Raw genomic sequence first — 11,081 nt, forward strand, 5'->3', positions numbered from 1 at the left:
CCTTGTGTGTAGTGGTCTCCTAAACTCAAGTTAAACAAGCTAACGTAGTAAATGAATAGGATAATGCATTTTTTTCCCCCTAGTATTAAATTATTAACACTAAAAACAAATTAAATTATTCATTTTTAATAAAAACATACTTTTAAATTTATCAAAATAACTGATATAATTTTCTAAAATAATTTATACAAACTTTTATAAGAACTATTATCAACTAGTAATTACATTTAACCAGTTTATGCTGTGTTTTTATGTGCTCTTTTTAGTAAATTACTAAAAACCAAGGTATTTTATTCAATTGGTTTATAAAAAAAACACACTTTAGGTACCAATTGTTTTGCTTCAATCCAGTATGGTATAACAGAAGTTAGTGTAATCGTGCAGAATCAAGATTTTGAGATACATACATACGAGGGTCGTTTGAAAAGTCCGTGCAAAAATAAAAACTACTTAATTTTTTGGGGTAAACCTTTTTTATTTTTCAACATAGTCTCCTTTTAGGCTTATACACTTCGTCCAACGCTGCTCTAGTTTGTTGATCCCTTCCGAATAATAGGATTTGTCCAAGTCTGAAAAATAGCCATTCGTTTCTGCAATCACCTCCTCGTTTGAATAAAATCTTCATATTGGGGAACAAATAGTAGTCCGAGAGAGCCAAATCTGGAGAATAGGGGGGATGTGAAACGAGTTGGAACCCTATTTCCATTAATTTTGCGACCACAACTGCTGAGGTGTGAGCTGGTGCGTTGTCGTGATGGTAAAGGACTTTATTGTGGGCCAATCGTGGGCGTTTTTCTTGCAGCTCGGTTTTCAAACGGTCCTAGCTCGGTTTTCACACGATTTCGTTTTTGGTCAAGCGTGAGCAATCGCGGCACCCATCTTGCGGATAGCTTTGTCATGTCCAAATGTTGATGCAAAATATTATGTACCCGTTCATTCGAGATGCCCACAGCACTAGCAATCTCACGCACCTTCACTCTTCTGTCATCCATCACCATATCATGGATTTTATCAATGATTTCTGGAGTAGTAACCTCAACAGGGCGTCCAGAACGTTCAGCGTCACTTGTGCCCATATGGCCACTCCGAAAATTTTGAAACCACTTATAAACTGTTCTAATCGAAGGTGCAGAGTCACCATAATGTTTATCAAGCTTCCCTTATTCTCCTGAGGCGTTTTGCCTTTCATAAAGTAGTGTTTAATCAACACACGAAATTCTTTTTCGTCCATTTTTTGAAAATCACTCGACTTCCTCGATTCAAACGAATGCCAAACACAAAGAAATAGACCGATCTGGCTGAAACTTGGTGTGTGTTCTTCCAAGAGATGCTACTAACTAAACATAACCTCGATACGCGCCAGTGGTGCTATCTCTCTGACTTTGCACGGACTTTTCAAACGACCCTCGTACATATATTTAAGGTAAGATTTGTCTTGTAGTTCCCTAGTTACGACGTTTCATATTTGTATTTATTTATTGTTTTACTAATGGTTTGAGTGTCTTTCTAACTGAATATTTCTACCGCAAATAAGGCACGAAAACTCTGCCTATTGAAATTTGATATTTCACAGGCGAATCCATAATAAGGTTTTAGTCACAATCAGTCATCCTATGATTTTGCAATATGTTACAGAATCATTTATTTTATTTTTTCTAATAGATTTTTTAGAAAACAGCTGTAACGATTTTTTTCTGTTCCAAACAAGGCGATCAATTGGTATTTATGTAAATCTAGAACCTTTATTAGTGATCTTTTTTTAGGAAAATCCGATTCAGGTCATTTTGTGGTTAGATTTCGTGCTATTTTTTCTGTAATGTTCGAGCAAATCTCTTGTGTACCGTTAAGGAGAATTAAATTGTGTTGCTACAAGCTACTTTGAGGAATATTCTTTACACTTTGTACTCCACGAATTAATTGTATTCTAGAAGTTGGTTCTTACGTCTTTTTTTGTAAACTTCATGCACACATGCAGAACATTTCCTAGTACCATTTTTTTTAGCAGAATTCCTGGGGTTGAGAAAGGCTTCCTTATAAGGTTACATTGTTGTATAACTTACAATGGCAATATGAACTCCAGGTATTGATGGTAACAATGAAATATGACACGAAATTTTAGAGTTCAAACTCCGAAACTTTGTTTATTAAACTCTTGAGAAAGTTAAGTAAGAGTTCGTTCACACCAGATTTATTATGTTTTAAGTGCGAAGTAAATCAAATTATTAGAAACCACTTTGTGGGAATCAACATATTTTTGTAAGTAAGATTAAAAATATTAAGGTCTAGCTAGAGACTTGTGGATGCTGTTCTTGTTTACCTTAGTCTTGGGTGCTGACTTGCTACGCTACCAACAAGTGTCCACTTTGTTTGACTTATGTAAATCAGTGACGGATTAGTCGACGAACCACTCTTACTAGCGAACAGTCAATATTTAACCCCTTTTCTCTTGTATAACCTCTCCTTAACAAGACCTACTAGATCTTAGAGGATGTGACCTGGCCTCTATTAAGTTCTTAAAGATTCAGCTACTTTTACAGCACAAAGTACATTATCTTAACTTCATATTTAATAATAAAAATTGGAACTGAATTAATACTTAACGTAGAAATAATATAATGTTAAAATGTTTTCTACCTTACGTAGTACATTCCTAGTTTAACCGACCCTTTTTTGTTTTACTTTTTATTAATCTAATAAGATGTTATTATATTATTTTCGAGTAGCTGCCTTCATAATTAGATGACTGGGAACATACTCGTATCTTGGATTCTTGTGTACACTGAACTGCTAACCACGCCGACAGTCACTAAAGTACTTGAGTATGTGGTAATTATTAGAAGCAACATATTTAATTTAGTACAGCCACTGACAGCTCTCTGATCAGCGAATACTTTATACAAACCTCATTATTATAGGCTAAATCCAAAGACATTCAATGTGCCATTTAGATCACAATTGATGCACTTTTGTGGCATTATTAGATTATCTTATTGGGTAAGAAAAGAATTTTGGTCGAGTCACATTTTCTCCAAATATCCTTTTTGAAATGCCCTGTGAAAAAGTAATTTTTAGAAATTAGCTCACGTGTGAGGAGGTATTAACTCAAAAAGTGAACATTGCAAGTTGCTGAAGGCTCCATTATTTCTATTGAATGGTGATTGTAACTTCGACATCGAAATTCCTGAACTAGAAGTACCACTTTACTGGATAAATGGCGAGAATGATTTCCCTCGTACTTACCTCAAATTTCGCTCTCATATTTGTCTGCAACCCACATTTGGGAACATTTTTCCGGCAAAAATGTTTCTAGGATAAAATGGTGGCCAGGCTTTGTTCCAGGTACAGTTTTGGAACATGTAGGATCTTTCTTATATATTATAAGAGAAAATTTAATACACAGCGGAAATTTAGTTTGGTGAAAATTCCACAAGCGGAAGGGCCAGTTTATTTATTGGGTTTTCGCTTTTTTGAGATTTTCTATGGCCAAGACGATTTTTTCTTTTTTAAATTTAGGATCCTCATTGCGTCATGATGGTTTAAAGCTTTAGTTTTGAATATTTTTAGCCTGGATATTCGATTTCTAGGATAATAGGTTGGCATTATCCCCTCTAAAGCAGTTTCTATGTCCTGTGGATTGCAAAGAAGAGTTTTATCTATTTTTACAATTCCCATTTAAATGAAAACTCCATTATTGAAACTTGCATTGAATGAATATTTTCACTTTTTCAAATTTTTTGCATCCTTCGATTTTCTCGAAACTTGTTCGCTTACAGTTAAAAGGCATTTATTGTTTTTTTTTTCGGAAAAATCGTTTTAGGAAATTCTGAACTATAAATTAGGATCTCGAAAATTGTACTAAGCGGAAGGTGTAGGAATGTACTTACCATATTTTTATTTCTGTAGCTCAGTTCAGTCATTTCTTAATTACAATACAGCAATGACAGTTCTTGATAAAATTTATTCTATATAGAGTTAACCAATCAGTTACCAATAATAATCGTATTATGACTAACCAATCTTACTATCCAGCGCTACCAATATGTTTTAATAAGAATACTCAAATTTTAAAGCATTGAAATATTCCACCATTTTGTTGAATACTGTTTATTGTATTGCATAACAAATTATGGAATTATCAATACATTAAACAACTGCACAAATCAGTATTATTATTGTAATAAACATTTGTAATTAATATGTGATTCTTGAATTACATTATGATCTCCAAATTACTCGAGCATTGTTTTAGGTACCCATAAACCTCACGTTTAGTTCACGGTAAGTATTGTTACCATGGAAACTAGCCAGCTTTTTCTGAAGATATCCTAAAATGGGAATTTGGGAATTAAGGAACATAGAAGTTGTGAAAATAAAATCAAGTACCCAGCAGAAGTTGGATCAGGATAAAAAATAAATTAGTTTTATTTTATATTTTTGTACTTTTATTATATATATTTTTAATTATGAATTTTAATTACTTTTATTATTACAACGGAACGACTTCTCGTCCTTGTGGAATATCACTTCTTCTTCTGTATGTTGGACTCAACTTCCTTATTTGTGTGCATAACCTAAAACAAAACGGAAATCAAGCTTTTAATTTCGCAAAATTATAAAAACTGAAGAAACTTATATTAAGAAAAAAGAGGCAATTCAGACATGATGATTTCGACTTAGCGGTAAAAAAAGAAATAAATTTGGTGTATGTTAGATGTTGATTAAGAAAGTCCATTTACTGGTTTTGGAATAAGGTACAGAAAAGTAGTGAAAATAAATACAAATGTACTACTAGAGTTAGATCAAGATAAAGAATAAAATAAATTAATTTAATATGGATGACGGGAGGGCTTGAAGTTGATCGCCTGCTTATGGTGCCCCCTGCGTAATCTAAACGATCAACAGTGCACCAACCTGAATGGGTCAGGCCATCAGACCGTCTCAGGGAGTAGAAGTTTAACCGCGTACAAAGGTGAAGATGCTCAGGGCAGGTATAGAGGCCTAAAGGAGGCAATCCCTCCATTACACTAGAGGACTGTATGGCCAATCCTGCACTTTCTCCGAAATCAAACAGAGTAGACGAAACAGGAAAAGAAAAACCGGACTCACTTTTATGGCAGCGACTTGGCGAGTAAATGGTGCGATCAAATATGTAACTTGGAACGTGATAAGTACGAGGGTCGTTTGAAAAGTCCGTGCAAAATCAGAGAGATAGCACCACTGGCGCGTATCGAGGTTATGTTTAGTTAGTAGCATCTCTTGGAAGAACACACACCAAGTTTCAGCCAGATCAGTCTATTTCTTTGTGTTTGGCATTCGTTTGAATCGAGGAAGTCAAGTGATTTTCAAAAAATGGACGAAAAAGAATTTCGTGTGTTGATTAAACACTACTTTATGAAAGGCAAAACGCCTCAGGAGACTAAAGAGAAGCTTGATAAACATTATGGTGACTCTGCACCTTCGATTAGAACATTTTATAAGTGGTTTCAAAATTTTCGGAGTGGCCATATGGGCACAAGGGACGCTGAGCGTTCTGGACGCCCTGTTGAGGTTACTACTCCAGAAATCATTGATAAAATTCATGATATAGTGATGGATGACAGAAGAGTGAAGGTGCGTGAGATTGCTAGTGCTGTGGGCATCTCGAATGAACGGGTACATAATATTTTGCATCAACATTTGGACATGACAAAGCTATCCGCAAGATGGGTGCCGCGATTGCTCACGCTTGACCAAAAACGAAATCGTGTGAAGTGTTGCAAGGACGGTTTGCAGCTGTTCCAGGAGAATCCGCAGGACTTTAAGCGTCGTTTCGTCACTGTGGATGAAACATGGATACCTCACTACACTCCTGAGACCAAAGAACAATCTAAACAATGGGTTACCAAGGGGGAATCTGCGCAATAAAAGGCGAAGACCGTTCCTTCGGCCGGAAAGATTATGGCGACTGTCTTTTGGGATTCGCAAGAAATAATCCTCATCGACTATCTGGAAAAGGGTAAAACTATTACAGGTGCATATTATTCATCGTTGTTGGACCGTTTGAAAACCGAGCTGCAAGAAAAACGCCCACGATTGGCCCAGAAAAAAGTCCTTTTCCATCACGACAACGCACCAGCTCACACCTCAGCAGTTGTGGTCGCAAAATTAATGGAAATAGGGTTCCAACTCGTTTCACATCCCCCCTATTCTCCAGACTTGGCTCCCTCGGACTACTATTTCTTCCCCAATATGAAGAAATGGCTGGCGGGAAAAAGATTTTATTCAAACGAGGAGGTGATTGCAGAAACGAATGGCTATTTTTCAGACTTGGACAAATCCTATTATTCGGAAGGGATCAACAAACTAGAGCAGCGTTGGACGAAGTGTATAAGCCTAAAAGGAGACTATGTTGAAAAATAAAAATGGTTTACCCCAAAAAATTAAGTAGTTTTTATTTTTGCACGTACTTTTCAAACGACCCCCGTAACTACCCTTCTATACCGCAAGGTAGTTGCGGAGGTGGTGACCAAGTAAGTAAAAGAGATTATTAAAAATTAATTTTATTTTTTGAAATTTTAACACAATTTTTCTTTTTGATTTTTTTTGCTTGCGCTTTCACTTACCGTTCATAAGAAGAAAATATCATTTGGCAGATTTCGAGTATGACTGGCGATATCCGTTTTATAATCCTTTGAATACGAAACAATGATTTTTACAAATTGGTTAAAAGTAGCGATAGTTAATTTTATATTTCTCTTAGATACCAACAAAGTCGCGTTTAAACAATGTTTTGTTCAAAACTGGCCAACCAGAAATAACATTTTACTGAAAAACTTTATAGTTTTTATTTATTTGAATCATAAACTGTATGGAACTAATGGTGAAGTCACATTATACGTTTTAGAGGTCTTTTGATGCATCTGATTCTGATTGTGCATTCTTAACATGCTTCGTATAATTCAATATTGCCACAGCCTTTCGTCAAACAATTAACAATCTTTGTGTGTTCAACAACAAAAAAACAATTAAAAATATTTTAATTAAAGTGTTCGTACAAGATCGCCAACTAGGAACTGTTGACGATACCTCAGTTTTTACTAGAAATCTCTTTGTTTTTAATAGAAATGAAAATGATAGTAACCTCTTAGCTCAACTAACCTCTTAGTTGAAATACTATTTCAAGTTAACTGTACACTGGTTAAGTGGATTCCAAAATGAAGAATTGTAATATGTAAGTGAAAGCAGATTTACATAAAGAGTGGTACTGTAGGGGAGAAGACAAAGGTCACCTTCAGAGTACTGGATTAGACCATATATTATGGACCATCTTGTGCCTAGGTACACATATATCCTTCTAAAAGGGTATCCACATACTCAAGATGACATATAAAGGGCAACTTATTAATGTAAACTTTACTCTATTACTTCTACATCTTATATACATATGCTGCCTCCCTCTCTTGCATTCAAAAATTACTTTTAGAACTAAATTTTATTAATATCTAAAAGGCAGTTGTCCTAAATTTTTCCCAATGCTCTACAGCTGAGCTGACCAGTGCTAAAAGAATACTCAATTATCACTGACATAGTATACGACAAGGTTAGTCGCTGGAAAACGATATTAACATGAACTTTGTTCCACTCGCAAGAAAGTGGGTACTTGCAAATCATATTTCACAATCTTTTTAGGACATAATATTCAAGCACTAAGCTAGAATCACAAATGAGCGGATGATAAAACTGTTCAACAATGTTGTGAACTATTAATTGAGGCATTCGAACAGATTTCTAAACATTTAATATTCGATTTTTTGAACTTGGTTTGCTTAAGTAAAGATAGACAGTTACGAATATGACACAGACTAACTGGTAACTTGGATCTTGGTGCAGCCGTTCATCGCCTCAAGAAGTGCACTCTCCATTGTACTCGTAATTATTATCAGTGCAGTTTATATTGTATGATGCAATAAATATACATATTCACACAAATAATATACATATATCACAAAATCGTATTCGTCCCTCAGTGAGAGAGGTTGTTACATGGTGTGTGCTATTCAAAATGCATGTAGACTCTCTAATTTTCATGTGTGTTAAACAAAACATGAAATCATTGTAATAATTTTCGAAAAATTCACCAAAATGTGCAAAATATTAGCACTAATTTACACATTAATTCAAAGCACTGACCCTGACAAACAAAGGAACACTATACAGGGTGTTCAGCATAAGACTACGGTAACTTCGGGAGGCGATTCTGGGCATCATTTGCAACAAAAAATTCCATATAAACTATGGCTCGATTCGGCTCCGTTTTATAGATATTTTTAATTTTGTTTTTTCAAGGTGTTACTACTTTTTAGCAAAAAGCTCTCTATATTTCTCAAACTATTAAAACTACAGCTATTTTAATAAGCTCATTAGAAAGAAGGTTAAATTTCCTTTTAAATAAGCTAATTTGTATTCCAAAATAATAATATTAAGTATTTTACTTTGTGGCCCAAACATAAGAAATAACAAGTTTCTAATTTTTTCCAAAAACTTTGACTTCATTTTTCTCAAAAACATTTTATATAAAAAAACCGTGCACTATTCAGGAAAAACATCTACATACGATCACCTTTCGAACGGTATACAATAATTGGGGTTATGTTAAAAATTGATGCAGAAATCTGTGATTAATTGCAAAAAAGTGGGCCTCAAAATAGTGTCGGCATTATGAAAGGAACTTACTTATCGCTCTAATCGCCAAGTTAAAAACTGATATGTTTTATCCTAATACGGCTTATAAAAACAAATAAATACAAGAAGAAGAAAAGATAGTTTAAATCTACATTTTCATTAGATATTTAGTTGTCATTTTGCTATCATTATGCCAGAGTATTCGAATATTGAATATCGCGATATGTTATACATCTACGGTTTCGTAGATCGGAATAGTGGAGAAGCTAGGCGGGAGTGTTCTAGATGTTTTCCTGATAGGGTGTTCCGAACGCTAAGACGATCGTGGAGGTGTACTGGCGGTTCGGTGAAGTATTCCATCCACTATTATTTAATTTGGGGATCAGAGCGAGTAATAAGTTCTTGGCTTATTCATTAGTTCTCCACAATCTCCTGTGTTCGGCTTATTCATTAGCACTTCACAACCTGTTAATTCCAAAAGTTTATTGAGTAGTTCAAAATGATGATTTATTCACATTATTTAGTACATTTCTTTAATTATCCAAAGAATAACACACAGATCTAAACTCGTTAAACGAAAATCCTTTCTTTCGAAATTGGTACCTAACACCCATTTAACATCATATTCATTTTTCTTCTTTTTATTTTATTTTATTATTTATAATGTAAATTTTATATTTTTGAATATAGTTCTTGAATTAATTAATTATTAAATTACACGTTTGCAAAAAATCGTACTGGATTTGATGATTCTGATCAGTTATATTCTTATGGTAGGTGAATTCCTTTCATAATGCCGACGCTGTTTTGAGGCCTACTTTTTTGCAATTAATCGCAGATTTCTGCATCAATTTTTAACATAACCCCAATTATTGTATACCGTTCGAAAGATGATCGTATGTAGATGTTTTTCCTGAATAGTGCACGGTTTTTTCATATAAAATGTTTTTGAGAAAAATGAAGTCAAAGTTTTTGGAAAAAATTAGAAACTTGCTATTTCTTATGTTTGGGCCTTAAAGTAAAATACTTAATATTATTATTTTGGAATACAAATTAGCTTATTTAAAAGGAAATTTAATCTTCTTTCTAATGAGCTTATTAAAATAGCTGTAGCTTTAATAGTTTGAGAAATATAGACAGCTTTTTGCTAAAAAGTAGTAACACCTTGAAAAAACATAAAATTAAAAATATCTATAAAACGGAGCCGAATCGAGCCATAGTTTATATGGAATTTTTTGTTGCAAATGATGCCCAGAATCGCCTCCCGAAGTTACCGTAGTCTTATGCTGAACACCCTGTATATGTTACCGCTCTACTTGCCCCTATATGGAAGTACGGAATACAACTCTTAGGAATACAACCGACTTCAGACTTTACAATCAAAAATTCTAAGAACGATAGTTAATGCTCCCTTCTACTTCTCCAATCACTCAATACACTTTGATCTAAATCTCTGAAATAGCCCCAATGTCGGTACACAAAACTCCACTCAAACCTACACAGTCACTACAACCCTCTTATCCACAACATGTCTACAACAACACTTCCTTCAAACCCACAGCGCAGACTGAAGCGGCGGTGGCCACGCGACCATCTCAACATATAACGCCAACCTTCTAGGATGGTTGCTGCGTAAGCTTGTCAATCTGGCGAACTAACGGCTTCCATCAATGGATGGTCGTCGTTCATTCCACTCACGCCCTTCATCAAAATGTGCGCATGTATGAATGTACACACATATAGATGCGTGCATGTGTATTTGCGCCATCCCTTATCTCTCATCACTTTTGCCTATTGCACTAGATACCGTTGCAAAATAAGGAAACAAATTAAAAAAAAAAAAATCAAAGAGTTAAATTTCTATTAATTTTGCAGGTGATGAGATCGTACATTTCCTGACCTGTATGATTTTTTTGAGGTAAATGTTTGGGATAAAAGTAATAGTTCTACTTTATAAGCAATTGATACTCCAACTTACTTAGATAGTCATTAGAGATATTCAAAAAATAAAATGAAATAAATAAAAAACTATTCATAAAGTAACCTTTGAATAAGCTAGCTAAGCTTTGTCCAAAAGCTTATTTATTGCCAAAATATCAGATTTGAACTTTCTATGATTCTTACATGTTTTAGAGTTATGCTAAAAACCCACACCTCTCAGGCGAACATAGGTACAGACCAATTCATGAAAACCATCTGTTTTATTTTGGTAAAATTGAAAAAACTAAAAAACAGCGTATCAAATTCACTTTTGTAGTTTAGGATACCTCCTGGCACATTCTAATGCATCTATTGAGAGGATTTAGGAGGGAATAAGCTAACACCAGCTCATCGGTGCTTCAAAATAAAATTATTAGAAAGGGCGAGAAACGCCACAATGTAATAAGAAGTTATATAATCGATGAGGCATATTGTCATCC

At 34.5% G+C, this 11,081-nt stretch overlaps 1 long non-coding RNA gene across 1 annotated transcript; it reads left to right on the plus strand.

Moving 5' to 3' along the window:
• Window positions 1–1,676: 1,676 nt before the first annotated feature.
• LOC141455405 (uncharacterized) lies at window positions 1,677–4,390 on the plus strand. The gene is made up of 3 exons (XR_012459253.1): window positions 1,677–2,256; window positions 2,724–2,819; window positions 4,250–4,390. It is a non-coding gene; the product is annotated as an uncharacterized lncRNA (long non-coding RNA).
• Window positions 4,391–11,081: the final 6,691 nt, after the last annotated feature.

Source organism: Rhodnius prolixus, unplaced genomic scaffold (genome assembly GCF_049639745.1).
Source record: "Rhodnius prolixus isolate KJV_2025 unplaced genomic scaffold, Rpr scaffold_4, whole genome shotgun sequence".
NCBI classification, from domain to species: Eukaryota; Metazoa; Arthropoda; class Insecta; order Hemiptera; family Reduviidae; genus Rhodnius; species Rhodnius prolixus.